Genomic DNA, 20,152 nt, shown 5'->3' on the forward strand with positions numbered 1-20,152 from the left:
ACGGCAAAACCCCTGTCGAAGTAGATTCGGTCGGTCCCCGAGGCAGAAAGCTGCCATGAAAGCCAAAGGGAGAAGTCTAAAGACGTAGTCGGCAGGATTCGAACTTGCGCGGGGAGACCCCAATGGATTTCTAGTCCATCGCCTTAACCACTCGGCCACGACTACATGCCGCCAGTGTTGATAAACTTTATTCTTTGGCCGTTCCCTCCGAAACGGAGCTCTAGACACACCAGCACAAAAGGCGATCGAGGTTACTCATCGCCCGAACAGGGACTTGAACCCTGGACCCTCAGATTAAAAGTCTGATGCTCTACCGACTGAGCTATCCGGGCTCACAAAAGAGTCCCAGGGCTTCACGCCTCAGGCAGGTACGGGATTTCATTACCATGACCTGTTAGCTACTCTTTGGTCTATGGACAGGGTAAATATTACTAGAATGCCAGAATGAGCAGGTAACTGCTTCAGCCTTCAAACAGAGTGCGTATTATCTATTTAAGTGGAGAAATCTTGCTTCTGCTTGAGACTCTCTTTACTTCAGGAAAAGCAGTCTTCATCCAAAACGTCACCAGAGAGGCAACGTTTCTAAGCTCAAGGAAATGTAGCTACGTCTACGTAACATGCCGAAGTGACTCCTGAGCTGCACGAGAAAAAGCACATTTGACAAAACGTGAGCCTGCCCGTGAAAACCCAGCTAAAATCTTTTTTGTGATTTGGTCTTTTCTACATAAAACCGTCCAACATAAATAAAGGGTGTCGTGTGAAAACGTCACCGTGATATCCTTGGTAGTGATTGCCCGACCGAGGGGCGAAATCAATGCGATGTCAAGTACCGGAATCAAACTTTGACGCTTTTAATCTCGGGACTATAAACATCAAAACAAAAAACCACACACAACAAACTTCTCTTTTGCAACAAACTCGTAAGTCTCTCAAGAGACTGGCAAAAATTGCCAAAGCTGACTGTATTTCAAGTCATCCTGGCGGGGTATTGGGTAAAGTTTTCAACCAGCAATGATCACGCCTCGGATAAACCTCATAGGCTACGATATTGCCTCTGCGAAAGAATGATGGAAAAGGTCACGACCTCTCCTGTTCACATTCCCGGACGCTGGACGACAGGGTGGTATTCAAGCTTAAAAACTGAAAGTAGACTTCAGGTGCTGCTTTGCTGCATGCTGTGCCTTTTCAGCAGGTGAGAGATCTGCACAACAAGTTTGTTCATGATCCGCTTTCTACTTAGAAAAGCAAAAGTGCAAATACACGTTTGAATTATTTAAGGAAAACAATCCGGGGGAGAGAATTGTGGGAATCCCGAAAACAAAGAGGGTGGAGCCATAGTCCTTAACCTCTCAGAAAATGGCTCAGGTCAGGATCAACTGGATTAGCGACGATCTACAACAGTTGTAAACAAAGACCTGTTCCAGCTCTTCTATGGTTTCATGCTGTAAGTGCAGTATGTGGTCAAAACCATATACTTGAGCTGCAGAAATAAAGCAGCTCGTGAGCTGGAACGTACAACAAGAGTAGTCCAAAGCCAGGGAACAGACACTCGTAGTCGGCAGGGTTTGAACCTGCGCGGGGAGACCCCAATGGATTTCAAGTCCACCTTAACCACTCGGCCACGACTACAACAGGGCAACCCTCCGAACGCTCTGGGCCTGGAGTGTGCTGAAAAAAACCCGAAGGTCAGGCAACAAGCCGATCACATAAAAGGGCCGGGGCGGCAAGACCCCAACAGACTTCCCCGGGAAGGGCTGCCGTGAGCCGGATTCGAACCGGGGTTGCTGCGGCCACAACGCAGAGTACTAACCACTATACGATCACGGCGTGCCACCGGGCTGCCCAAGAAACCTGCACGCGGGTCTGCCTGAGTACAATGGCCGTGAGGGGACTGCCGTCTCTATGCAGAAGTCACAATCATTTTTGAGTTCTTTTCAACGGCAAAACCCCTGTCGAAGTAGATTTGGTCGGTCCCCGAGGCAGAAAGCTGCCATGAAAGCCAAAGGGAGAAGTCTAAAGACGTAGTCGGCAGGATTCGAACTTGCGCGGGGAGACCCCAATGGATTTCTAGTCCATCGCCTTAACCACTCGGCCACGACTACATGCCGCCAGTGTTGATAAACTTTATTCTTTGGCCGTTCCCTCCGAAACGGAGCTCTAGACACACCAGCACAAAAGGCGATCGAGGTTACTCATCGCCCGAACAGGGACTTGAACCCTGGACCCTCAGATTAAAAGTCTGATGCTCTACCGACTGAGCTATCCGGGCTCACAAAGGAGTCCCAGGGCTTCACGCCTCAGGCAGGTACGGGATTTCATTACCATGACCTGTTAGCTACTCTTTGGTCTATGGACAGGGTAAATATTACTAGAATGCCAGAATGAGCAGGTAACTGCTTCAGCCTTCAAACAGAGTGCGTATTATCTATTTAAGTGGAGAAATCTTGCTTCTGCTAGAGACTCTCTTTACTTCAGGAAAAGCAGTCTTCATCCAAAACGTCACCAGAGAGGCAACGTTTCTAAGCTCAAGGAAATGTAGCTACGTCTACGTAACATGCCGAAGTGACTCCTGAGCTGCACGAGAAAAAGCACATTTGACAAAACGTGAGCCTGCCCGTGAAAACCCAGCTAAAATCTTTTTTGTGATTTGGTCTTTTCTACATAAAACCGTCCAACATAAATAAAGGGTGTCGTGTGAAGACGTCACCGTGATATCCTTGGTAGTGATTGCCCGACCGAGGGGCGAAATCAATGCGATGTCAAGTACCGGAATCAAACTTTGACGCTTTTAATCTCGGGACTATAAACATCAAAACAAAAAACCACACACAACAAACTTCTCTTTTGCAACAAACTCGTAAGTCTCTCAAGAGACTGGCAAAAATTGCCAAAGCTGACTGTATTTCAAGTCATCCTGGCGGGGTATTGGGTAAAGTTTTCAACCAGCAATGATCACGCCTCGGATAAACCTCATAGGCTACGATATTGCCTCTGCGAAAGAATGATGGAAAAGGTCACGACCTCTCCTGTTCACATTCCCGGACGCTGGACGACAGGGTGGTATTCAAGCTTAAAAACTGAAAGTAGACTTCAGGTGCTGCTTTGCTGCATGCTGTGCCTTTTCAGCAGGTGAGAGATCTGCACAACAAGTTTGTTCATGATCCGCTTTCTACTTAGAAAAGCAAAAGTGCAAATACACGTTTGAATTATTTAAGGAAAACAATCCGGGGGAGAGAATTGTGGGAATCCCGAAAACAAAGAGGGTGGAGCCATAGTCCTTAACCTCTCAGAAAATGGCTCAGGTCAGGATCAACTGGATTAGCGACGATCTACAACAGTTGTAAACAAAGACCTGTTCCAGCTCTTCTATGGTTTCATGCTGTAAGTGCAGTATGTGGTCAAAACCATATACTTGAGCTGCAGAAATAAAGCAGCTCGTGAGCTGGAACGTACAACAAGAGTAGTCCAAAGCCAGGGAACAGACACTCGTAGTCGGCAGGGTTTGAACCTGCGCGGGGAGACCCCAATGGATTTCAAGTCCATCGCCTTAACCACTCGGCCACGACTACAACAGGGCAACCCTCCGAACGCTCTGGGCCTGGAGTGTGCTGAAAAAAACCCGAAGGTCAGGCAACAAGCCGATCACATAAAAGGGCCGGGGCGGCAAGACCCCAACAGACTTCCCCGGGAAGGGCTGCCGTGACCCGGATTCGAACCGGGGTTGCTGCGGCCACAACGCAGAGTACTAACCACTATACGATCACGGCGTGCCACCGGGCTGCCCAAGAAACCTGCACGCGGGTCTGCCTGAGTACAATGGCCGTGAGGGGACTGCCGTCTCTATGCAGAAGTCACAATCATTTTTGAGTTCTTGTCAACGGCAAAACCCCTGTCGAAGTAGATTCGGTCGGTCCCCGAGGCAGAAAGCTGCCGTGAAAGCCAAAGGGAGAAGTCTAAAGACGTAGTCGGCAGGATTCGAACTTGCGCGGGGAGACCCCAATGGATTTCTAGTCCATCGCCTTAACCACTCGGCCACGACTACATGCCGCCAGTGTTGATAAACTTTATTCTTTGGCCGTTCCCTCCGAAACGGAGCTCTAGACACACCAGCACAAAAGGCGATCGAGGTTACTCATCGCCCGAACAGGGACTTGAACCCTGGACCCTCAGATTAAAAGTCTGATGCTCTACCGACTGAGCTATCCGGGCTCACAAAAGAGTCCCAGGGCTTCACGCCTCAGGCAGGTACGGGATTTCATTACCATGACCTGTTAGCTACTCTTTGGTCTATGGACAGGGTAAATATTACTAGAATGCCAGAATGAGCAGGTAACTGCTTCAGCCTTCAAACAGAGTGCGTATTATCTATTTAAGTGGAGAAATCTTGCTTCTGCTTGAGACTCTCTTTACTTCAGGAAAAGCAGTCTTCATCCAAAACGTCACCAGAGAGGCAACGTTTCTAAGCTCAAGGAAATGTAGCTACGTCTACGTAACATGCCGAAGTGACTCCTGAGCTGCACGAGAAAAAGCACATTTGACAAAACGTGAGCCTGCCCGTGAAAACCCAGCTAAAATCTTTTTTGTGATTTGGTCTTTTCTACATAAAACCGTCCAACATAAATAAAGGGTGTCGTGTGAAAACGTCACCGTGATATCCTTGGTAGTGATTGCCCGACCGAGGGGCGAAATCAATGGGATGTCAAGTACCGGAATCAAACTTTGACGCTTTTAATCTCGGGACTATAAACATCAAAACAAAAAACCACACACAACAAACTTCTCTTTTGCAACAAACTCGTAAGTCTCTCAAGAGACTGGCAAAAATTGCCAAAGCTGACTGTATTTCAAGTCATCCTGGCGGGGTATTGGGTAAAGTTTTCAACCAGCAATGATCACGCCTCGGATAAACCTCATAGGCTACGATATTGCCTCTGCGAAAGAATGATGGAAAAGGTCACGACCTCTCCTGTTCACATTCCCGGACGCTGGACGACAGGGTGGTATTCAAGCTTAAAAACTGAAAGTAGACTTCAGGTGCTGCTTTGCTGCATGCTGTGCCTTTTCAGCAGGTGAGAGATCTGCACAACAAGTTTGTTCATGATCCGCTTTCTACTTAGAAAAGCAAAAGTGCAAATACACGTTTGAATTATTTAAGGAAAACAATCCGGGGGAGAGAATTGTGGGAATCCCGAAAACAAAGACGGTGGAGCCATAGTCCTTAACCTCTCAGAAAATGGCTCAGGTCAGGATCAACTGGATTAGCGACGATCTACAACAGTTGTAAACAAAGACCTGTTCCAGCTCTTCTATGGTTTCATGCTGTAAGTGCAGTATGTGGTCAAAACCATATACTTGAGCTGCAGAAATAAAGCAGCTCGTGAGCTGGAACGTACAACAAGAGTAGTCCAAAGCCAGGGAACAGACACTCGTAGTCGGCAGGGTTTGAACCTGCGCGGGGAGACCCCAATGGATTTCAAGTCCATCGCCTTAACCACTCGGCCACGACTACAACAGGGCAACCCTCCCAAAGCTCTGGGCCTGGAGTGTGCTGAAAAAAACCCGAAGGTCAGGCAACAAGCCGATCACAAAAAAGGGCAGGGGCGGCAAGACCCCAACAGACTTCCCCGGGAAGGGCTGCCGTGACCCGGATTCGAACCGGGGTTGCTGCGGCCACAACGCAGAGTACTAACCACTATACGATCACGGCGTGCCACCGGGCTGCCCAAGAAACCTGCACGCGGGTCTGCCTGAGTACAATGGCCGTGAGGGGACTGCCGTCTCCATGCAGAAGTCACAATCATTTTTGAGTTCTTGTCAACGGCAAAACCCCTGTCGAAGTAGATTCGGTCGGTCCCCGAGGCAGAAAGCTGCCGTGAAAGCCAAAGGGAGAAGTCTAAAGACGTAGTCGGCAGGATTCGAACTTGCGCGGGGAGACCCCAATGGATTTCTAGTCCATCGCCTTAACCACTCGGCCACGACTACATGCCGCCAGTGTTGATAAACTTTATTCTTTGGCCGTTCCCTCCGAAACGGAGCTCTAGACACACCAGCACAAAAGGCGATCGAGGTTACTCATCGCCCGAACAGGGACTTGAACCCTGGACCCTCAGATTAAAAGTCTGATGCTCTACCGACTGAGCTATCCGGGCTCACAAAAGAGTCCCAGGGCTTCACGCCTCAGGCAGGTACGGGATTTCATTACCATGACCTGTTAGCTACTCTTTGGTCTATGGACAGGGTAAATATTACTAGAATGCCAGAATGAGCAGGTAACTGCTTCAGCCTTCAAACAGAGTGCGTATTATCTATTTAAGTGGAGAAATCTTGCTTCTGCTTGAGACTCTCTTTACTTCAGGAAAAGCAGTCTTCATCCAAAACGTCACCAGAGAGGCAACGTTTCTAAGCTCAAGGAAATGTAGCTACGTCTACGTAACATGCCGAAGTGACTCCTGAGCTGCACGAGAAAAAGCACATTTGACAAAACGTGAGCCTGCCCGTGAAAACCCAGCTAAAATCTTTTTTGTGATTTGGTCTTTTCTGCATAAAACCGTCCAACATAAATAAAGGGTGTCGTGTGAAAACGTCACCGTGATATCCTTGGTAGTGATTGCCCGACCGAGGGGCGAAATCAATGCGATGTCAAGTACCGGAATCAAACTTTGACGCTTTTAATCTCGGGACTATAAACATCAAAACAAAAAACCACACACAACAAACTTCTCTTTTGCAACAAACTCGTAAGTCTCTCAAGAGACTGGCAAAAATTGCCAAAGCTGACTGTATTTCAAGTCATCCTGGCGGGGTATTGGGTAAAGTTTTCAACCAGCAATGATCACGCCTCGGATAAACCTCATAGGCTACGATATTGCCTCTGCGAAAGAATGATGGAAAAGGTCACGACCTCTCCTGTTCACATTCCCGGACGCTGGACGACAGGGTGGTATTCAAGCTTAAAAACTGAAAGTAGACTTCAGGTGCTGCTTTGCTGCATGCTGTGCCTTTTCAGCAGGTGAGAGATCTGCACAACAAGTTTGTTCATGATCCGCTTTCTACTTAGAAAAGCAAAAGTGCAAATACACGTTTGAATTATTTAAGGAAAACAATCCGGGGGAGAGAATTGTGGGAATCCCGAAAACAAAGAGGGTGGAGCCATAGTCCTTAACCTCTCAGAAAATGGCTCAGGTCAGGATCAACTGGATTAGCGACGATCTACAACAGTTGTAAACAAAGACCTGTTCCAGCTCTTCTATGGTTTCATGCTGTAAGTGCAGTATGTGGTCAAAACCATATACTTGAGCTGCAGAAATAAAGCAGCTCGTGAGCTGGAACGTACAACAAGAGTAGTCCAAAGCCAGGGAACAGACACTCGTAGTCGGCAGGGTTTGAACCTGCGCGGGGAGACCCCAATGGATTTCAAGTCCATCGCCTTAACCACTCGGCCACGACTACAACAGGGCAACCCTCCGAACGCTCTGGGCCTGGAGTGTGCTGAAAAAAACCCGAAGGTCAGGCAACAAGCCGATCACATAAAAGGGCCGGGGCGGCAAGACCCCAACAGACTTCCCCGGGAAGGGCTGCCGTGAGCCGGATTCGAACCGGGGTTGCTGCGGCCACAACGCAGAGTACTAACCACTATACGATCACGGCGTGCCACCGGGCTGCCCAAGAAACCTGCACGCGGGTCTGCCTGAGTACAATGGCCGTGAGGGGACTGCCGTCTCTATGCAGAAGTCACAATCATTTTTGAGTTCTTTTCAACGGCAAAACCCCTGTCGAAGTAGATTCGGTCGGTCCCCGAGGCAGAAAGCTGCCATGAAAGCCAAAGGGAGAAGTCTAAAGACGTAGTCGGCAGGATTCGAACTTGCGCGGGGAGACCCCAATGGATTTCTAGTCCATCGCCTTAACCACTCGGCCACGACTACATGCCGCCAGTGTTGATAAACTTTATTCTTTGGCCGTTCCCTCCGAAACGGAGCTCTAGACACACCAGCACAAAAGGCGATCGAGGTTACTCATCGCCCGAACAGGGACTTGAACCCTGGACCCTCAGATTAAAAGTCTGATGCTCTACCGACTGAGCTATCCGGGCTCACAAAGGAGTCCCAGGGCTTCACGCCTCAGGCAGGTACGGGATTTCATTACCATGACCTGTTAGCTACTCTTTGGTCTATGGACAGGGTAAATATTACTAGAATGCCAGAATGAGCAGGTAACTGCTTCAGCCTTCAAACAGAGTGCGTATTATCTATTTAAGTGGAGAAATCTTGCTTCTGCTAGAGACTCTCTTTACTTCAGGAAAAGCAGTCTTCATCCAAAACGTCACCAGAGAGGCAACGTTTCTAAGCTCAAGGAAATGTAGCTACGTCTACGTAACATGCCGAAGTGACTCCTGAGCTGCACGAGAAAAAGCACATTTGACAAAACGTGAGCCTGCCCGTGAAAACCCAGCTAAAATCTTTTTTGTGATTTGGTCTTTTCTACATAAAACCGTCCAACATAAATAAAGGGTGTCGTGTGAAGACGTCACCGTGATATCCTTGGTAGTGATTGCCCGACCGAGGGGCGAAATCAATGCGATGTCAAGTACCGGAATCAAACTTTGACGCTTTTAATCTCGGGACTATAAACATCAAAACAAAAAACCACACACAACAAACTTCTCTTTTGCAACAAACTCGTAAGTCTCTCAAGAGACTGGCAAAAATTGCCAAAGCTGACTGTATTTCAAGTCATCCTGGCGGGGTATTGGGTAAAGTTTTCAACCAGCAATGATCACGCCTCGGATAAACCTCATAGGCTACGATATTGCCTCTGCGAAAGAATGATGGAAAAGGTCACGACCTCTCCTGTTCACATTCCCGGACGCTGGACGACAGGGTGGTATTCAAGCTTAAAAACTGAAAGTAGACTTCAGGTGCTGCTTTGCTGCATGCTGTGCCTTTTCAGCAGGTGAGAGATCTGCACAACAAGTTTGTTCATGATCCGCTTTCTACTTAGAAAAGCAAAAGTGCAAATACACGTTTGAATTATTTAAGGAAAACAATCCGGGGGAGAGAATTGTGGGAATCCCGAAAACAAAGAGGGTGGAGCCATAGTCCTTAACCTCTCAGAAAATGGCTCAGGTCAGGATCAACTGGATTAGCGACGATCTACAACAGTTGTAAACAAAGACCTGTTCCAGCTCTTCTATGGTTTCATGCTGTAAGTGCAGTATGTGGTCAAAACCATATACTTGAGCTGCAGAAATAAAGCAGCTCGTGAGCTGGAACGTACAACAAGAGTAGTCCAAAGCCAGGGAACAGACACTCGTAGTCGGCAGGGTTTGAACCTGCGCGGGGAGACCCCAATGGATTTCAAGTCCATCGCCTTAACCACTCGGCCACGACTACAACAGGGCAACCCTCCGAACGCTCTGGGCCTGGAGTGTGCTGAAAAAAACCCGAAGGTCAGGCAACAAGCCGATCACATAAAAGGGCCGGGGCGGCAAGACCCCAACAGACTTCCCCGGGAAGGGCTGCCGTGACCCGGATTCGAACCGGGGTTGCTGCGGCCACAACGCAGAGTACTAACCACTATACGATCACGGCGTGCCACCGGGCTGCCCAAGAAACCTGCACGCGGGTCTGCCTGAGTACAATGGCCGTGAGGGGACTGCCGTCTCTATGCAGAAGTCACAATCATTTTTGAGTTCTTGTCAACGGCAAAACCCCTGTCGAAGTAGATTCGGTCGGTCCCCGAGGCAGAAAGCTGCCGTGAAAGCCAAAGGGAGAAGTCTAAAGACGTAGTCGGCAGGATTCGAACTTGCGCGGGGAGACCCCAATGGATTTCTAGTCCATCGCCTTAACCACTCGGCCACGACTACATGCCGCCAGTGTTGATAAACTTTATTCTTTGGCCGTTCCCTCCGAAACGGAGCTCTAGACACACCAGCACAAAAGGCGATCGAGGTTACTCATCGCCCGAACAGGGACTTGAACCCTGGACCCTCAGATTAAAAGTCTGATGCTCTACCGACTGAGCTATCCGGGCTCACAAAAGAGTCCCAGGGCTTCACGCCTCAGGCAGGTACGGGATTTCATTACCATGACCTGTTAGCTACTCTTTGGTCTATGGACAGGGTAAATATTACTAGAATGCCAGAATGAGCAGGTAACTGCTTCAGCCTTCAAACAGAGTGCGTATTATCTATTTAAGTGGAGAAATCTTGCTTCTGCTTGAGACTCTCTTTACTTCAGGAAAAGCAGTCTTCATCCAAAACGTCACCAGAGAGGCAACGTTTCTAAGCTCAAGGAAATGTAGCTACGTCTACGTAACATGCCGAAGTGACTCCTGAGCTGCACGAGAAAAAGCACATTTGACAAAACGTGAGCCTGCCCGTGAAAACCCAGCTAAAATCTTTTTTGTGATTTGGTCTTTTCTACATAAAACCGTCCAACATAAATAAAGGGTGTCGTGTGAAAACGTCACCGTGATATCCTTGGTAGTGATTGCCCGACCGAGGGGCGAAATCAATGGGATGTCAAGTACCGGAATCAAACTTTGACGCTTTTAATCTCGGGACTATAAACATCAAAACAAAAAACCACACACAACAAACTTCTCTTTTGCAACAAACTCGTAAGTCTCTCAAGAGACTGGCAAAAATTGCCAAAGCTGACTGTATTTCAAGTCATCCTGGCGGGGTATTGGGTAAAGTTTTCAACCAGCAATGATCACGCCTCGGATAAACCTCATAGGCTACGATATTGCCTCTGCGAAAGAATGATGGAAAAGGTCACGACCTCTCCTGTTCACATTCCCGGACGCTGGACGACAGGGTGGTATTCAAGCTTAAAAACTGAAAGTAGACTTCAGGTGCTGCTTTGCTGCATGCTGTGCCTTTTCAGCAGGTGAGAGATCTGCACAACAAGTTTGTTCATGATCCGCTTTCTACTTAGAAAAGCAAAAGTGCAAATACACGTTTGAATTATTTAAGGAAAACAATCCGGGGGAGAGAATTGTGGGAATCCCGAAAACAAAGAGGGTGGAGCCATAGTCCTTAACCTCTCAGAAAATGGCTCAGGTCAGGATCAACTGGATTAGCGACGATCTACAACAGTTGTAAACAAAGACCTGTTCCAGCTCTTCTATGGTTTCATGCTGTAAGTGCAGTATGTGGTCAAAACCATATACTTGAGCTGCAGAAATAAAGCAGCTCGTGAGCTGGAACGTACAACAAGAGTAGTCCAAAGCCAGGGAACAGACACTCGTAGTCGGCAGGGTTTGAACCTGCGCGGGGAGACCCCAATGGATTTCAAGTCCATCGCCTTAACCACTCGGCCACGACTACAACAGGGCAACCCTCCGAACGCTCTGGGCCTGGAGTGTGCTGAAAAAAACCCGAAGGTCAGGCAACAAGCCGATCACATAAAAGGGCCGGGGCGGCAAGACCCCAACAGACTTCCCCGGGAAGGGCTGCCGTGAGCCGGATTCGAACCGGGGTTGCTGCGGCCACAACGCAGAGTACTAACCACTATACGATCACGGCGTGCCACCGGGCTGCCCAAGAAACCTGCACGCGGGTCTGCCTGAGTACAATGGCCGTGAGGGGACTGCCGTCTCTATGCAGAAGTCACAATCATTTTTGAGTTCTTTTCAACGGCAAAACCCCTGTCGAAGTAGATTCGGTCGGTCCCCGAGGCAGAAAGCTGCCATGAAAGCCAAAGGGAGAAGTCTAAAGACGTAGTCGGCAGGATTCGAACTTGCGCGGGGAGACCCCAATGGATTTCTAGTCCATCGCCTTAACCACTCGGCCACGACTACATGCCGCCAGTGTTGATAAACTTTATTCTTTGGCCGTTCCCTCCGAAACGGAGCTCTAGACACACCAGCACAAAAGGCGATCGAGGTTACTCATCGCCCGAACAGGGACTTGAACCCTGGACCCTCAGATTAAAAGTCTGATGCTCTACCGACTGAGCTATCCGGGCTCACAAAGGAGTCCCAGGGCTTCACGCCTCAGGCAGGTACGGGATTTCATTACCATGACCTGTTAGCTACTCTTTGGTCTATGGACAGGGTAAATATTACTAGAATGCCAGAATGAGCAGGTAACTGCTTCAGCCTTCAAACAGAGTGCGTATTATCTATTTAAGTGGAGAAATCTTGCTTCTGCTAGAGACTCTCTTTACTTCAGGAAAAGCAGTCTTCATCCAAAACGTCACCAGAGAGGCAACGTTTCTAAGCTCAAGGAAATGTAGCTACGTCTACGTAACATGCCGAAGTGACTCCTGAGCTGCACGAGAAAAAGCACATTTGACAAAACGTGAGCCTGCCCGTGAAAACCCAGCTAAAATCTTTTTTGTGATTTGGTCTTTTCTACATAAAACCGTCCAACATAAATAAAGGGTGTCGTGTGAAGACGTCACCGTGATATCCTTGGTAGTGATTGCCCGACCGAGGGGCGAAATCAATGCGATGTCAAGTACCGGAATCAAACTTTGACGCTTTTAATCTCGGGACTATAAACATCAAAACAAAAAACCACACACAACAAACTTCTCTTTTGCAACAAACTCGTAAGTCTCTCAAGAGACTGGCAAAAATTGCCAAAGCTGACTGTATTTCAAGTCATCCTGGCGGGGTATTGGGTAAAGTTTTCAACCAGCAATGATCACGCCTCGGATAAACCTCATAGGCTACGATATTGCCTCTGCGAAAAAATGATGGAAAAGGTCACGACCTCTCCTGTTCACATTCCCGGACGCTGGACGACAGGGTGGTATTCAAGCTTAAAAACTGAAAGTAGACTTCAGGTGCTGCTTTGCTGCATGCTGTGCCTTTTCAGCAGGTGAGAGATCTGCACAACAAGTTTGTTCATGATCCGCTTTCTACTTAGAAAAGCAAAAGTGCAAATACACGTTTGAATTATTTAAGGAAAACAATCCGGGGGAGAGAATTGTGGGAATCCCGAAAACAAAGAGGGTGGAGCCATAGTCCTTAACCTCTCAGAAAATGGCTCAGGTCAGGATCAACTGGATTAGCGACGATCTACAACAGTTGTAAACAAAGACCTGTTCCAGCTCTTCTATGGTTTCATGCTGTAAGTGCAGTATGTGGTCAAAACCATATACTTGAGCTGCAGAAATAAAGCAGCTCGTGAGCTGGAACGTACAACAAGAGTAGTCCAAAGCCAGGGAACAGACACTCGTAGTCGGCAGGGTTTGAACCTGCGCGGGGAGACCCCAATGGATTTCAAGTCCATCGCCTTAACCACTCGGCCACGACTACAACAGGGCAACCCTCCGAACGCTCTGGGCCTGGAGTGTGCTGAAAAAAACCCGAAGGTCAGGCAACAAGCCGATCACATAAAAGGGCCGGGGCGGCAAGACCCCAACAGACTTCCCCGGGAAGGGCTGCCGTGACCCGGATTCGAACCGGGGTTGCTGCGGCCACAACGCAGAGTACTAACCACTATACGATCACGGCGTGCCACCGGGCTGCCCAAGAAACCTGCACGCGGGTCTGCCTGAGTACAATGGCCGTGAGGGGACTGCCGTCTCTATGCAGAAGTCACAATCATTTTTGAGTTCTTGTCAACGGCAAAACCCCTGTCGAAGTAGATTCGGTCGGTCCCCGAGGCAGAAAGCTGCCGTGAAAGCCAAAGGGAGAAGTCTAAAGACGTAGTCGGCAGGATTCGAACTTGCGCGGGGAGACCCCAATGGATTTCTAGTCCATCGCCTTAACCACTCGGCCACGACTACATGCCGCCAGTGTTGATAAACTTTATTCTTTGGCCGTTCCCTCCGAAACGGAGCTCTAGACACACCAGCACAAAAGGCGATCGAGGTTACTCATCGCCCGAACAGGGACTTGAACCCTGGACCCTCAGATTAAAAGTCTGATGCTCTACCGACTGAGCTATCCGGGCTCACAAAAGAGTCCCAGGGCTTCACGCCTCAGGCAGGTACGGGATTTCATTACCATGACCTGTTAGCTACTCTTTGGTCTATGGACAGGGTAAATATTACTAGAATGCCAGAATGAGCAGGTAACTGCTTCAGCCTTCAAACAGAGTGCGTATTATCTATTTAAGTGGAGAAATCTTGCTTCTGCTTGAGACTCTCTTTACTTCAGGAAAAGCAGTCTTCATCCAAAACGTCACCAGAGAGGCAACGTTTCTAAGCTCAAGGAAATGTAGCTACGTCTACGTAACATGCCGAAGTGACTCCTGAGCTGCACGAGAAAAAGCACATTTGACAAAACGTGAGCCTGCCCGTGAAAACCCAGCTAAAATCTTTTTTGTGATTTGGTCTTTTCTACATAAAACCGTCCAACATAAATAAAGGGTGTCGTGTGAAAACGTCACCGTGATATCCTTGGTAGTGATTGCCCGACCGAGGGGCGAAATCAATGGGATGTCAAGTACCGGAATCAAACTTTGACGCTTTTAATCTCGGGACTATAAACATCAAAACAAAAAACCACACACAACAAACTTCTCTTTTGCAACAAACTCGTAAGTCTCTCAAGAGACTGGCAAAAATTGCCAAAGCTGACTGTATTTCAAGTCATCCTGGCGGGGTATTGGGTAAAGTTTTCAACCAGCAATGATCACGCCTCGGATAAACCTCATAGGCTACGATATTGCCTCTGCGAAAGAATGATGGAAAAGGTCACGACCTCTCCTGTTCACATTCCCGGACGCTGGACGACAGGGTGGTATTCAAGCTTAAAAACTGAAAGTAGACTTCAGGTGCTGCTTTGCTGCATGCTGTGCCTTTTCAGCAGGTGAGAGATCTGCACAACAAGTTTGTTCATGATCCGCTTTCTACTTAGAAAAGCAAAAGTGCAAATACACGTTTGAATTATTTAAGGAAAACAATCCGGGGGAGAGAATTGTGGGAATCCCGAAAACAAAGAGGGTGGAGCCATAGTCCTTAACCTCTCAGAAAATGGCTCAGGTCAGGATCAACTGGATTAGCGACGATCTACAACAGTTGTAAACAAAGACCTGTTCCAGCTCTTCTATGGTTTCATGCTGTAAGTGCAGTATGTGGTCAAAACCATATACTTGAGCTGCAGAAATAAAGCAGCTCGTGAGCTGGAACGTACAACAAGAGTAGTCCAAAGCCAGGGAACAGACACTCGTAGTCGGCAGGGTTTGAACCTGCGCGGGGAGACCCCAATGGATTTCAAGTCCATCGCCTTAACCACTCGGCCACGACTACAACAGGGCAACCCTCCCAAAGCTCTGGGCCTGGAGTGTGCTGAAAAAAACCCGAAGGTCAGGCAACAAGCCGATCACAAAAAAGGGCAGGGGCGGCAAGACCCCAACAGACTTCCCCGGGAAGGGCTGCCGTGACCCGGATTCGAACCGGGGTTGCTGCGGCCACAACGCAGAGTACTAACCACTATACGATCACGGCGTGCCACCGGGCTGCCCAAGAAACCTGCACGCGGGTCTGCCTGAGTACAATGGCCGTGAGGGGACTGCCGTCTCCATGCAGAAGTCACAATCATTTTTGAGTTCTTGTCAACGGCAAAACCCCTGTCGAAGTAGATTCGGTCGGTCCCCGAGGCAGAAAGCTGCCGTGAAAGCCAAAGGGAGAAGTCTAAAGACGTAGTCGGCAGGATTCGAACTTGCGCGGGGAGACCCCAATGGATTTCTAGTCCATCGCCTTAACCACTCGGCCACGACTACATGCCGCCAGTGTTGATAAACTTTATTCTTTGGCCGTTCCCTCCGAAACGGAGCTCTAGACACACCAGCACAAAAGGCGATCGAGGTTACTCATCGCCCGAACAGGGACTTGAACCCTGGACCCTCAGATTAAAAGTCTGATGCTCTACCGACTGAGCTATCCGGGCTCACAAAAGAGTCCCAGGGCTTCACGCCTCAGGCAGGTACGGGATTTCATTACCATGACCTGTTAGCTACTCTTTGGTCTATGGACAGGGTAAATATTACTAGAATGCCAGAATGAGCAGGTAACTGCTTCAGCCTTCAAACAGAGTGCGTATTATCTATTTAAGTGGAGAAATCTTGCTTCTGCTTGAGACTCTCTTTACTTCAGGAAAAGCAGTCTTCATCCAAAACGTCACCAGAGAGGCAACGTTTCTAAGCTCAAGGAAATGTAGCTACGTCTACGTAACATGCCGAAGTGACTCCTGAGCTGCACGAGAAAAAGCACATTTGACAAAACGTGAGCCTGCCCGTGAAAACCCAGCTAAAATCTTTTTTGTGATTTGGTCTTTTCTGCATAAAACCGTCCAACATAAATAAAGGGTGTCGTGTGAAAACGTCACCGTGATATCCTTGGTAGTGATTGCCCGACCGAGGGGCGAAATCAATGCGATGTCAAGTACCGGAATCAAACTTTGACGCTTTTAATCTCGGGACTATAAACATCAAAACAAAAAACCACACACAACAAACTTCTCTTTTGCAACAAACTCGTAAGTCTCTCAAGAGACTGGCAAAAATTGCCAAAGCTGACTGTATTTCAAGTCATCCTGGCGGGGTATTGGGTAAAGTTTTCAACCAGCAATGATCACGCCTCGGATAAACCTCATAGGCTACGATATTGCCTCTGCGAAAGAATGATGGAAAAGGTCACGACCTCTCCTGTTCACATTCCCGGACGCTGGACGACAGGGTGGTATTCAAGCTTAAAAACTGAAAGTAGACTTCAGGTGCTGCTTTGCTGCATGCTGTGCCTTTTCAGCAGGTGAGAGATCTGCACAACAAGTTTGTTCATGATCCGCTTTCTACTTAGAAAAGCAAAAGTGCAAATACACGTTTGAATTATTTAAGGAAAACAATCCGGGGGAGAGAATTGTGGGAATCCCGAAAACAAAGAGGGTGGAGCCATAGTCCTTAACCTCTCAGAAAATGGCTCAGGTCAGGATCAACTGGATTAGCGACGATCTACAACAGTTGTAAACAAAGACCTGTTCCAGCTCTTCTATGGTTTCATGCTGTAAGTGCAGTATGTGGTCAAAACCATATACTTGAGCTGCAGAAATAAAGCAGCTCGTGAGCTGGAACGTACAACAAGAGTAGTCCAAAGCCAGGGAACAGACACTCGTAGTCGGCAGGGTTTGAACCTGCGCGGGGAGACCCCAATGGATTTCAAGTCCATCGCCTTAACCACTCGGCCACGACTACAACAGGGCAACCCTCCGAACGCTCTGGGCCTGGAGTGTGCTGAAAAAAACCCGAAGGTCAGGCAACAAGCCGATCACATAAAAGGGCCGGGGCGGCAAGACCCCAACAGACTTCCCCGGGAAGGGCTGCCGTGAGCCGGATTCGAACCGGGGTTGCTGCGGCCACAACGCAGAGTACTAACCACTATACGATCACGGCGTGCCACCGGGCTGCCCAAGAAACCTGCACGCGGGTCTGCCTGAGTACAATGGCCGTGAGGGGACTGCCGTCTCTATGCAGAAGTCACAATCATTTTTGAGTTCTTTTCAACGGCAAAACCCCTGTCGAAGTAGATTCGGTCGGTCCCCGAGGCAGAAAGCTGCCATGAAAGCCAAAGGGAGAAGTCTAAAGACGTAGTCGGCAGGATTCGAACTTGCGCGGGGAGACCCCAATGGATTTCTAGTCCATCGCCTTAACCACTCGGCCACGACTACATGCCGCCAGTGTTGATAAACTTTATTCTTTGGCCGTTCCCTCCGAAACGGAGCTCTAGACACACCAGCACAAAAGGCGATCGAGGTTACTCATCGCCCGAACAGGGACTTGAACCCTGGACCCTCAGATTAAAAGTCTGATGCTCTACCGACTGAGCTATCCGGGCTCACAAAGGAGTCCCAGGGCTTCACGCCTCAGGCAGGTACGGGATTTCATTACCATGACCTGTTAGCTACTCTTTGGTCTATGGACAGGGTAAATATTACTAGAATGCCAGAATGAGCAGGTAACTGCTTCAGCCTTCAAACAGAGTGCGTATTATCTATTTAAGTGGAGAAATCTTGCTTCTGCTAGAGACTCTCTTTACTTCAGGAAAAGCAGTCTTCATCCAAAACGTCACCAGAGAGGCAACGTTTCTAAGCTCAAGGAAATGTAGCTACGTCTACGTAACATGCCGAAGTGACTCCTGAGCTGCACGAGAAAAAGCACATTTGACAAAACGTGAGCCTGCCCGTGAAAACCCAGCTAAAATCTTTTTTGTGATTTGGTCTTTTCTACATAAAACCGTCCAACATAAATAAAGGGTGTCGTGTGAAAACGTCACCGTGATATCCTTGGTAGTGATTGCCCGACCGAGGGGCGAAATCAATGCGATGTCAAGTACCGGAATCAAACTTTGACGCTTTTAATCTCGGGACTATAAACATCAAAACAAAAAACCACACACAACAAACTTCTCTTTTGCAACAAACTCGTAAGTCTCTCAAGAGACTGGCAAAAATTGCCAAAGCTGACTGTATTTCAAGTCATCCTGGCGGGGTATTGGGTAAAGTTTTCAACCAGCAATGATCACGCCTCGGATAAACCTCATAGGCTACGATATTGCCTCTGCGAAAGAATGATGGAAAAGGTCACGACCTCTCCTGTTCACATTCCCGGACGCTGGACGACAGGGTGGTATTCAAGCTTAAAAACTGAAAGTAGACTTCAGGTGCTGCTTTGCTGCATGCTGTGCCTTTTCAGCAGGTGAGAGATCTGCACAACAAGTTTGTTCATGATCCGCTTTCTACTTAGAAAAGCAAAAGTGCAAATACACGTTTGAATTATTTAAGGAAAACAATCCGGGGGAGAGAATTGTGGGAATCCCGAAAACAAAGAGGGTGGAGCCATAGTCCTTAACCTCTCAGAAAATGGCTCAGGTCAGGATCAACTGGATTAGCGACGATCTACAACAGTTGTAAACAAAGACCTGTTCCAGCTCTTCTATGGTTTCATGCTGTAAGTGCAGTATGTGGTCAAAACCATATACTTGAGCTGCAGAAATAAAGCAGCTCGTGAGCTGGAACGTACAACAAGAGTAGTCCAAAGCCAGGGAACAGACACTCGTAGTCGGCAGGGTTTGAACCTGCGCGGGGAGACCCCAATGGATTTCAAGTCCATCGCCTTAACCACTCGGCCACGACTACAACAGGGCAACCCTCCGAACGCTCTGGGCCTGGAGTGTGCTGAAAAAAACCCGAAGGTCAGGCAACAAGCCGATCACATAAAAGGGCCGGGGCGGCAAGACCCCAACAGACTTCCCCGGGAAGGGCTGCCGTGAGCCGGATTCGAACCGGGGTTGCTGCGGCCACAACGCAGAGTACTAACCACTATACGATCACGGCGTGCCACCGGGCTGCCCAAGAAACCTGCACGCGGGTCTGCCTGAGTACAATGGCCGTGAGGGGACTGCCGTCTCTATGCAGAAGTCACAATCATTTTTGAGTTCTTTTCAACGGCAAAACCCCTGTCGAAGTAGATTCGGTCGGTCCCCGAGGCAGAAAGCTGCCATGAAAGCCAAAGGGAGAAGTCTAAAGACGTAGTCGGCAGGATTCGAACTTGCGCGGGGAGACCCCAATGGATTTCTAGTCCATCGCCTTAACCACTCGGCCACGACTACATGCCGCCAGTGTTGATAAACTTTATTCTTTGGCCGTTCCCTCCGAAACGGAGCTCTAGACACACCAGCACAAAAGGCGATCGAGGTTACTCATCGCCCGAACAGGGACTTGAACCCTGGACCCTCAGATTAAAAGTCTGATGCTCTACCGACTGAGCTATCCGGGCTCACAAAGGAGTCCCAGGGCTTCACGCCTCAGGCAGGTACGGGATTTCATTACCATGACCTGTTAGCTACTCTTTGGTCTATGGACAGGGTAAATATTACTAGAATGCCAGAATGAGCAGGTAACTGCTTCAGCCTTCAAACAGAGTGCGTATTATCTATTTAAGTGGAGAAATCTTGCTTCTGCTAGAGACTCTCTTTACTTCAGGAAAAGCAGTCTTCATCCAAAACGTCACCAGAGAGGCAACGTTTCTAAGCTCAAGGAAATGTAGCTACGTCTACGTAACATGCCGAAGTGACTCCTGAGCTGCACGAGAAAAAGCACATTTGACAAAACGTGAGCCTGCCCGTGAAAACCCAGCTAAAATCTTTTTTGTGATTTGGTCTTTTCTACATAAAACCGTCCAACATAAATAAAGGGTGTC

At 48.5% G+C, this 20,152-nt stretch overlaps 47 non-coding genes across 47 annotated transcripts; all 47 read right to left on the reverse strand.

The window, feature by feature from the left end:
• Positions 1-83: 83 nt before the first annotated feature.
• trnas-aga (transfer RNA serine (anticodon AGA)) lies at positions 84-165 on the reverse strand. Its single transcript has one exon. It is a non-coding gene; the product is annotated as a tRNA-Ser (tRNA).
• Positions 166-259: 94 nt separating this feature from the next.
• Positions 260-332, reverse strand: trnak-uuu (transfer RNA lysine (anticodon UUU)). The gene has a single exon. It is a non-coding gene; the product is annotated as a tRNA-Lys (tRNA).
• Positions 333-925: 593 nt separating this feature from the next.
• LOC129435910 (U4 spliceosomal RNA) lies at positions 926-1,066 on the reverse strand. Its single transcript, XR_008641666.1, has one exon. It is a non-coding gene; the product is annotated as a U4 spliceosomal RNA (small nuclear RNA).
• Positions 1,067-1,550: 484 nt separating this feature from the next.
• trnas-uga (transfer RNA serine (anticodon UGA)) lies at positions 1,551-1,629 on the reverse strand. The gene has a single exon. It is a non-coding gene; the product is annotated as a tRNA-Ser (tRNA).
• A 391-nt stretch (positions 1,630-2,020) lies between these two features.
• On the reverse strand, positions 2,021-2,102 carry trnas-aga (transfer RNA serine (anticodon AGA)). The gene has a single exon. It is a non-coding gene; the product is annotated as a tRNA-Ser (tRNA).
• Positions 2,103-2,196: 94 nt separating this feature from the next.
• Positions 2,197-2,269, reverse strand: trnak-uuu (transfer RNA lysine (anticodon UUU)). Its single transcript has one exon. It is a non-coding gene; the product is annotated as a tRNA-Lys (tRNA).
• A 593-nt stretch (positions 2,270-2,862) lies between these two features.
• Positions 2,863-3,003, reverse strand: LOC141364548 (U4 spliceosomal RNA). The gene has a single exon (XR_012370259.1). It is a non-coding gene; the product is annotated as a U4 spliceosomal RNA (small nuclear RNA).
• Positions 3,004-3,487: 484 nt separating this feature from the next.
• trnas-uga (transfer RNA serine (anticodon UGA)) lies at positions 3,488-3,569 on the reverse strand. Its single transcript has one exon. It is a non-coding gene; the product is annotated as a tRNA-Ser (tRNA).
• Positions 3,570-3,695: 126 nt separating this feature from the next.
• trnah-gug (transfer RNA histidin (anticodon GUG)) lies at positions 3,696-3,767 on the reverse strand. The gene has a single exon. It is a non-coding gene; the product is annotated as a tRNA-His (tRNA).
• Positions 3,768-3,960: 193 nt separating this feature from the next.
• Positions 3,961-4,042, reverse strand: trnas-aga (transfer RNA serine (anticodon AGA)). Its single transcript has one exon. It is a non-coding gene; the product is annotated as a tRNA-Ser (tRNA).
• Positions 4,043-4,136: 94 nt separating this feature from the next.
• trnak-uuu (transfer RNA lysine (anticodon UUU)) lies at positions 4,137-4,209 on the reverse strand. The gene has a single exon. It is a non-coding gene; the product is annotated as a tRNA-Lys (tRNA).
• Positions 4,210-4,802: 593 nt separating this feature from the next.
• On the reverse strand, positions 4,803-4,943 carry LOC141364549 (U4 spliceosomal RNA). Its single transcript, XR_012370260.1, has one exon. It is a non-coding gene; the product is annotated as a U4 spliceosomal RNA (small nuclear RNA).
• A 484-nt stretch (positions 4,944-5,427) lies between these two features.
• trnas-uga (transfer RNA serine (anticodon UGA)) lies at positions 5,428-5,509 on the reverse strand. Its single transcript has one exon. It is a non-coding gene; the product is annotated as a tRNA-Ser (tRNA).
• Positions 5,510-5,635: 126 nt separating this feature from the next.
• On the reverse strand, positions 5,636-5,707 carry trnah-gug (transfer RNA histidin (anticodon GUG)). The gene has a single exon. It is a non-coding gene; the product is annotated as a tRNA-His (tRNA).
• A 193-nt stretch (positions 5,708-5,900) lies between these two features.
• trnas-aga (transfer RNA serine (anticodon AGA)) lies at positions 5,901-5,982 on the reverse strand. The gene has a single exon. It is a non-coding gene; the product is annotated as a tRNA-Ser (tRNA).
• A 94-nt stretch (positions 5,983-6,076) lies between these two features.
• On the reverse strand, positions 6,077-6,149 carry trnak-uuu (transfer RNA lysine (anticodon UUU)). Its single transcript has one exon. It is a non-coding gene; the product is annotated as a tRNA-Lys (tRNA).
• Positions 6,150-6,742: 593 nt separating this feature from the next.
• Positions 6,743-6,883, reverse strand: LOC141364550 (U4 spliceosomal RNA). Its single transcript, XR_012370261.1, has one exon. It is a non-coding gene; the product is annotated as a U4 spliceosomal RNA (small nuclear RNA).
• Positions 6,884-7,367: 484 nt separating this feature from the next.
• Positions 7,368-7,449, reverse strand: trnas-uga (transfer RNA serine (anticodon UGA)). The gene has a single exon. It is a non-coding gene; the product is annotated as a tRNA-Ser (tRNA).
• A 391-nt stretch (positions 7,450-7,840) lies between these two features.
• Positions 7,841-7,922, reverse strand: trnas-aga (transfer RNA serine (anticodon AGA)). The gene has a single exon. It is a non-coding gene; the product is annotated as a tRNA-Ser (tRNA).
• Positions 7,923-8,016: 94 nt separating this feature from the next.
• trnak-uuu (transfer RNA lysine (anticodon UUU)) lies at positions 8,017-8,089 on the reverse strand. The gene has a single exon. It is a non-coding gene; the product is annotated as a tRNA-Lys (tRNA).
• A 593-nt stretch (positions 8,090-8,682) lies between these two features.
• On the reverse strand, positions 8,683-8,823 carry LOC141364551 (U4 spliceosomal RNA). Its single transcript, XR_012370262.1, has one exon. It is a non-coding gene; the product is annotated as a U4 spliceosomal RNA (small nuclear RNA).
• Positions 8,824-9,307: 484 nt separating this feature from the next.
• Positions 9,308-9,389, reverse strand: trnas-uga (transfer RNA serine (anticodon UGA)). Its single transcript has one exon. It is a non-coding gene; the product is annotated as a tRNA-Ser (tRNA).
• A 126-nt stretch (positions 9,390-9,515) lies between these two features.
• On the reverse strand, positions 9,516-9,587 carry trnah-gug (transfer RNA histidin (anticodon GUG)). The gene has a single exon. It is a non-coding gene; the product is annotated as a tRNA-His (tRNA).
• Positions 9,588-9,780: 193 nt separating this feature from the next.
• trnas-aga (transfer RNA serine (anticodon AGA)) lies at positions 9,781-9,862 on the reverse strand. The gene has a single exon. It is a non-coding gene; the product is annotated as a tRNA-Ser (tRNA).
• A 94-nt stretch (positions 9,863-9,956) lies between these two features.
• On the reverse strand, positions 9,957-10,029 carry trnak-uuu (transfer RNA lysine (anticodon UUU)). The gene has a single exon. It is a non-coding gene; the product is annotated as a tRNA-Lys (tRNA).
• Positions 10,030-10,622: 593 nt separating this feature from the next.
• Positions 10,623-10,763, reverse strand: LOC141364552 (U4 spliceosomal RNA). The gene has a single exon (XR_012370263.1). It is a non-coding gene; the product is annotated as a U4 spliceosomal RNA (small nuclear RNA).
• A 484-nt stretch (positions 10,764-11,247) lies between these two features.
• Positions 11,248-11,329, reverse strand: trnas-uga (transfer RNA serine (anticodon UGA)). The gene has a single exon. It is a non-coding gene; the product is annotated as a tRNA-Ser (tRNA).
• Positions 11,330-11,720: 391 nt separating this feature from the next.
• trnas-aga (transfer RNA serine (anticodon AGA)) lies at positions 11,721-11,802 on the reverse strand. Its single transcript has one exon. It is a non-coding gene; the product is annotated as a tRNA-Ser (tRNA).
• A 94-nt stretch (positions 11,803-11,896) lies between these two features.
• Positions 11,897-11,969, reverse strand: trnak-uuu (transfer RNA lysine (anticodon UUU)). Its single transcript has one exon. It is a non-coding gene; the product is annotated as a tRNA-Lys (tRNA).
• A 593-nt stretch (positions 11,970-12,562) lies between these two features.
• Positions 12,563-12,703, reverse strand: LOC141364465 (U4 spliceosomal RNA). Its single transcript, XR_012370175.1, has one exon. It is a non-coding gene; the product is annotated as a U4 spliceosomal RNA (small nuclear RNA).
• Positions 12,704-13,187: 484 nt separating this feature from the next.
• Positions 13,188-13,269, reverse strand: trnas-uga (transfer RNA serine (anticodon UGA)). Its single transcript has one exon. It is a non-coding gene; the product is annotated as a tRNA-Ser (tRNA).
• Positions 13,270-13,395: 126 nt separating this feature from the next.
• trnah-gug (transfer RNA histidin (anticodon GUG)) lies at positions 13,396-13,467 on the reverse strand. Its single transcript has one exon. It is a non-coding gene; the product is annotated as a tRNA-His (tRNA).
• A 193-nt stretch (positions 13,468-13,660) lies between these two features.
• On the reverse strand, positions 13,661-13,742 carry trnas-aga (transfer RNA serine (anticodon AGA)). Its single transcript has one exon. It is a non-coding gene; the product is annotated as a tRNA-Ser (tRNA).
• A 94-nt stretch (positions 13,743-13,836) lies between these two features.
• On the reverse strand, positions 13,837-13,909 carry trnak-uuu (transfer RNA lysine (anticodon UUU)). The gene has a single exon. It is a non-coding gene; the product is annotated as a tRNA-Lys (tRNA).
• A 593-nt stretch (positions 13,910-14,502) lies between these two features.
• On the reverse strand, positions 14,503-14,643 carry LOC141364553 (U4 spliceosomal RNA). Its single transcript, XR_012370264.1, has one exon. It is a non-coding gene; the product is annotated as a U4 spliceosomal RNA (small nuclear RNA).
• A 484-nt stretch (positions 14,644-15,127) lies between these two features.
• On the reverse strand, positions 15,128-15,209 carry trnas-uga (transfer RNA serine (anticodon UGA)). The gene has a single exon. It is a non-coding gene; the product is annotated as a tRNA-Ser (tRNA).
• Positions 15,210-15,335: 126 nt separating this feature from the next.
• Positions 15,336-15,407, reverse strand: trnah-gug (transfer RNA histidin (anticodon GUG)). Its single transcript has one exon. It is a non-coding gene; the product is annotated as a tRNA-His (tRNA).
• A 193-nt stretch (positions 15,408-15,600) lies between these two features.
• trnas-aga (transfer RNA serine (anticodon AGA)) lies at positions 15,601-15,682 on the reverse strand. The gene has a single exon. It is a non-coding gene; the product is annotated as a tRNA-Ser (tRNA).
• A 94-nt stretch (positions 15,683-15,776) lies between these two features.
• Positions 15,777-15,849, reverse strand: trnak-uuu (transfer RNA lysine (anticodon UUU)). The gene has a single exon. It is a non-coding gene; the product is annotated as a tRNA-Lys (tRNA).
• A 593-nt stretch (positions 15,850-16,442) lies between these two features.
• On the reverse strand, positions 16,443-16,583 carry LOC129435909 (U4 spliceosomal RNA). Its single transcript, XR_008641665.1, has one exon. It is a non-coding gene; the product is annotated as a U4 spliceosomal RNA (small nuclear RNA).
• A 484-nt stretch (positions 16,584-17,067) lies between these two features.
• trnas-uga (transfer RNA serine (anticodon UGA)) lies at positions 17,068-17,149 on the reverse strand. The gene has a single exon. It is a non-coding gene; the product is annotated as a tRNA-Ser (tRNA).
• Positions 17,150-17,540: 391 nt separating this feature from the next.
• Positions 17,541-17,622, reverse strand: trnas-aga (transfer RNA serine (anticodon AGA)). The gene has a single exon. It is a non-coding gene; the product is annotated as a tRNA-Ser (tRNA).
• Positions 17,623-17,716: 94 nt separating this feature from the next.
• trnak-uuu (transfer RNA lysine (anticodon UUU)) lies at positions 17,717-17,789 on the reverse strand. Its single transcript has one exon. It is a non-coding gene; the product is annotated as a tRNA-Lys (tRNA).
• A 593-nt stretch (positions 17,790-18,382) lies between these two features.
• LOC141364555 (U4 spliceosomal RNA) lies at positions 18,383-18,523 on the reverse strand. Its single transcript, XR_012370266.1, has one exon. It is a non-coding gene; the product is annotated as a U4 spliceosomal RNA (small nuclear RNA).
• Positions 18,524-19,007: 484 nt separating this feature from the next.
• trnas-uga (transfer RNA serine (anticodon UGA)) lies at positions 19,008-19,089 on the reverse strand. Its single transcript has one exon. It is a non-coding gene; the product is annotated as a tRNA-Ser (tRNA).
• A 391-nt stretch (positions 19,090-19,480) lies between these two features.
• Positions 19,481-19,562, reverse strand: trnas-aga (transfer RNA serine (anticodon AGA)). Its single transcript has one exon. It is a non-coding gene; the product is annotated as a tRNA-Ser (tRNA).
• Positions 19,563-19,656: 94 nt separating this feature from the next.
• trnak-uuu (transfer RNA lysine (anticodon UUU)) lies at positions 19,657-19,729 on the reverse strand. The gene has a single exon. It is a non-coding gene; the product is annotated as a tRNA-Lys (tRNA).
• Positions 19,730-20,152: the final 423 nt, after the last annotated feature.

This window comes from Misgurnus anguillicaudatus, chromosome 6, assembly GCF_027580225.2.
Source record: "Misgurnus anguillicaudatus chromosome 6, ASM2758022v2, whole genome shotgun sequence".
Classification (NCBI taxonomy): Eukaryota; Metazoa; Chordata; class Actinopteri; order Cypriniformes; family Cobitidae; genus Misgurnus; species Misgurnus anguillicaudatus.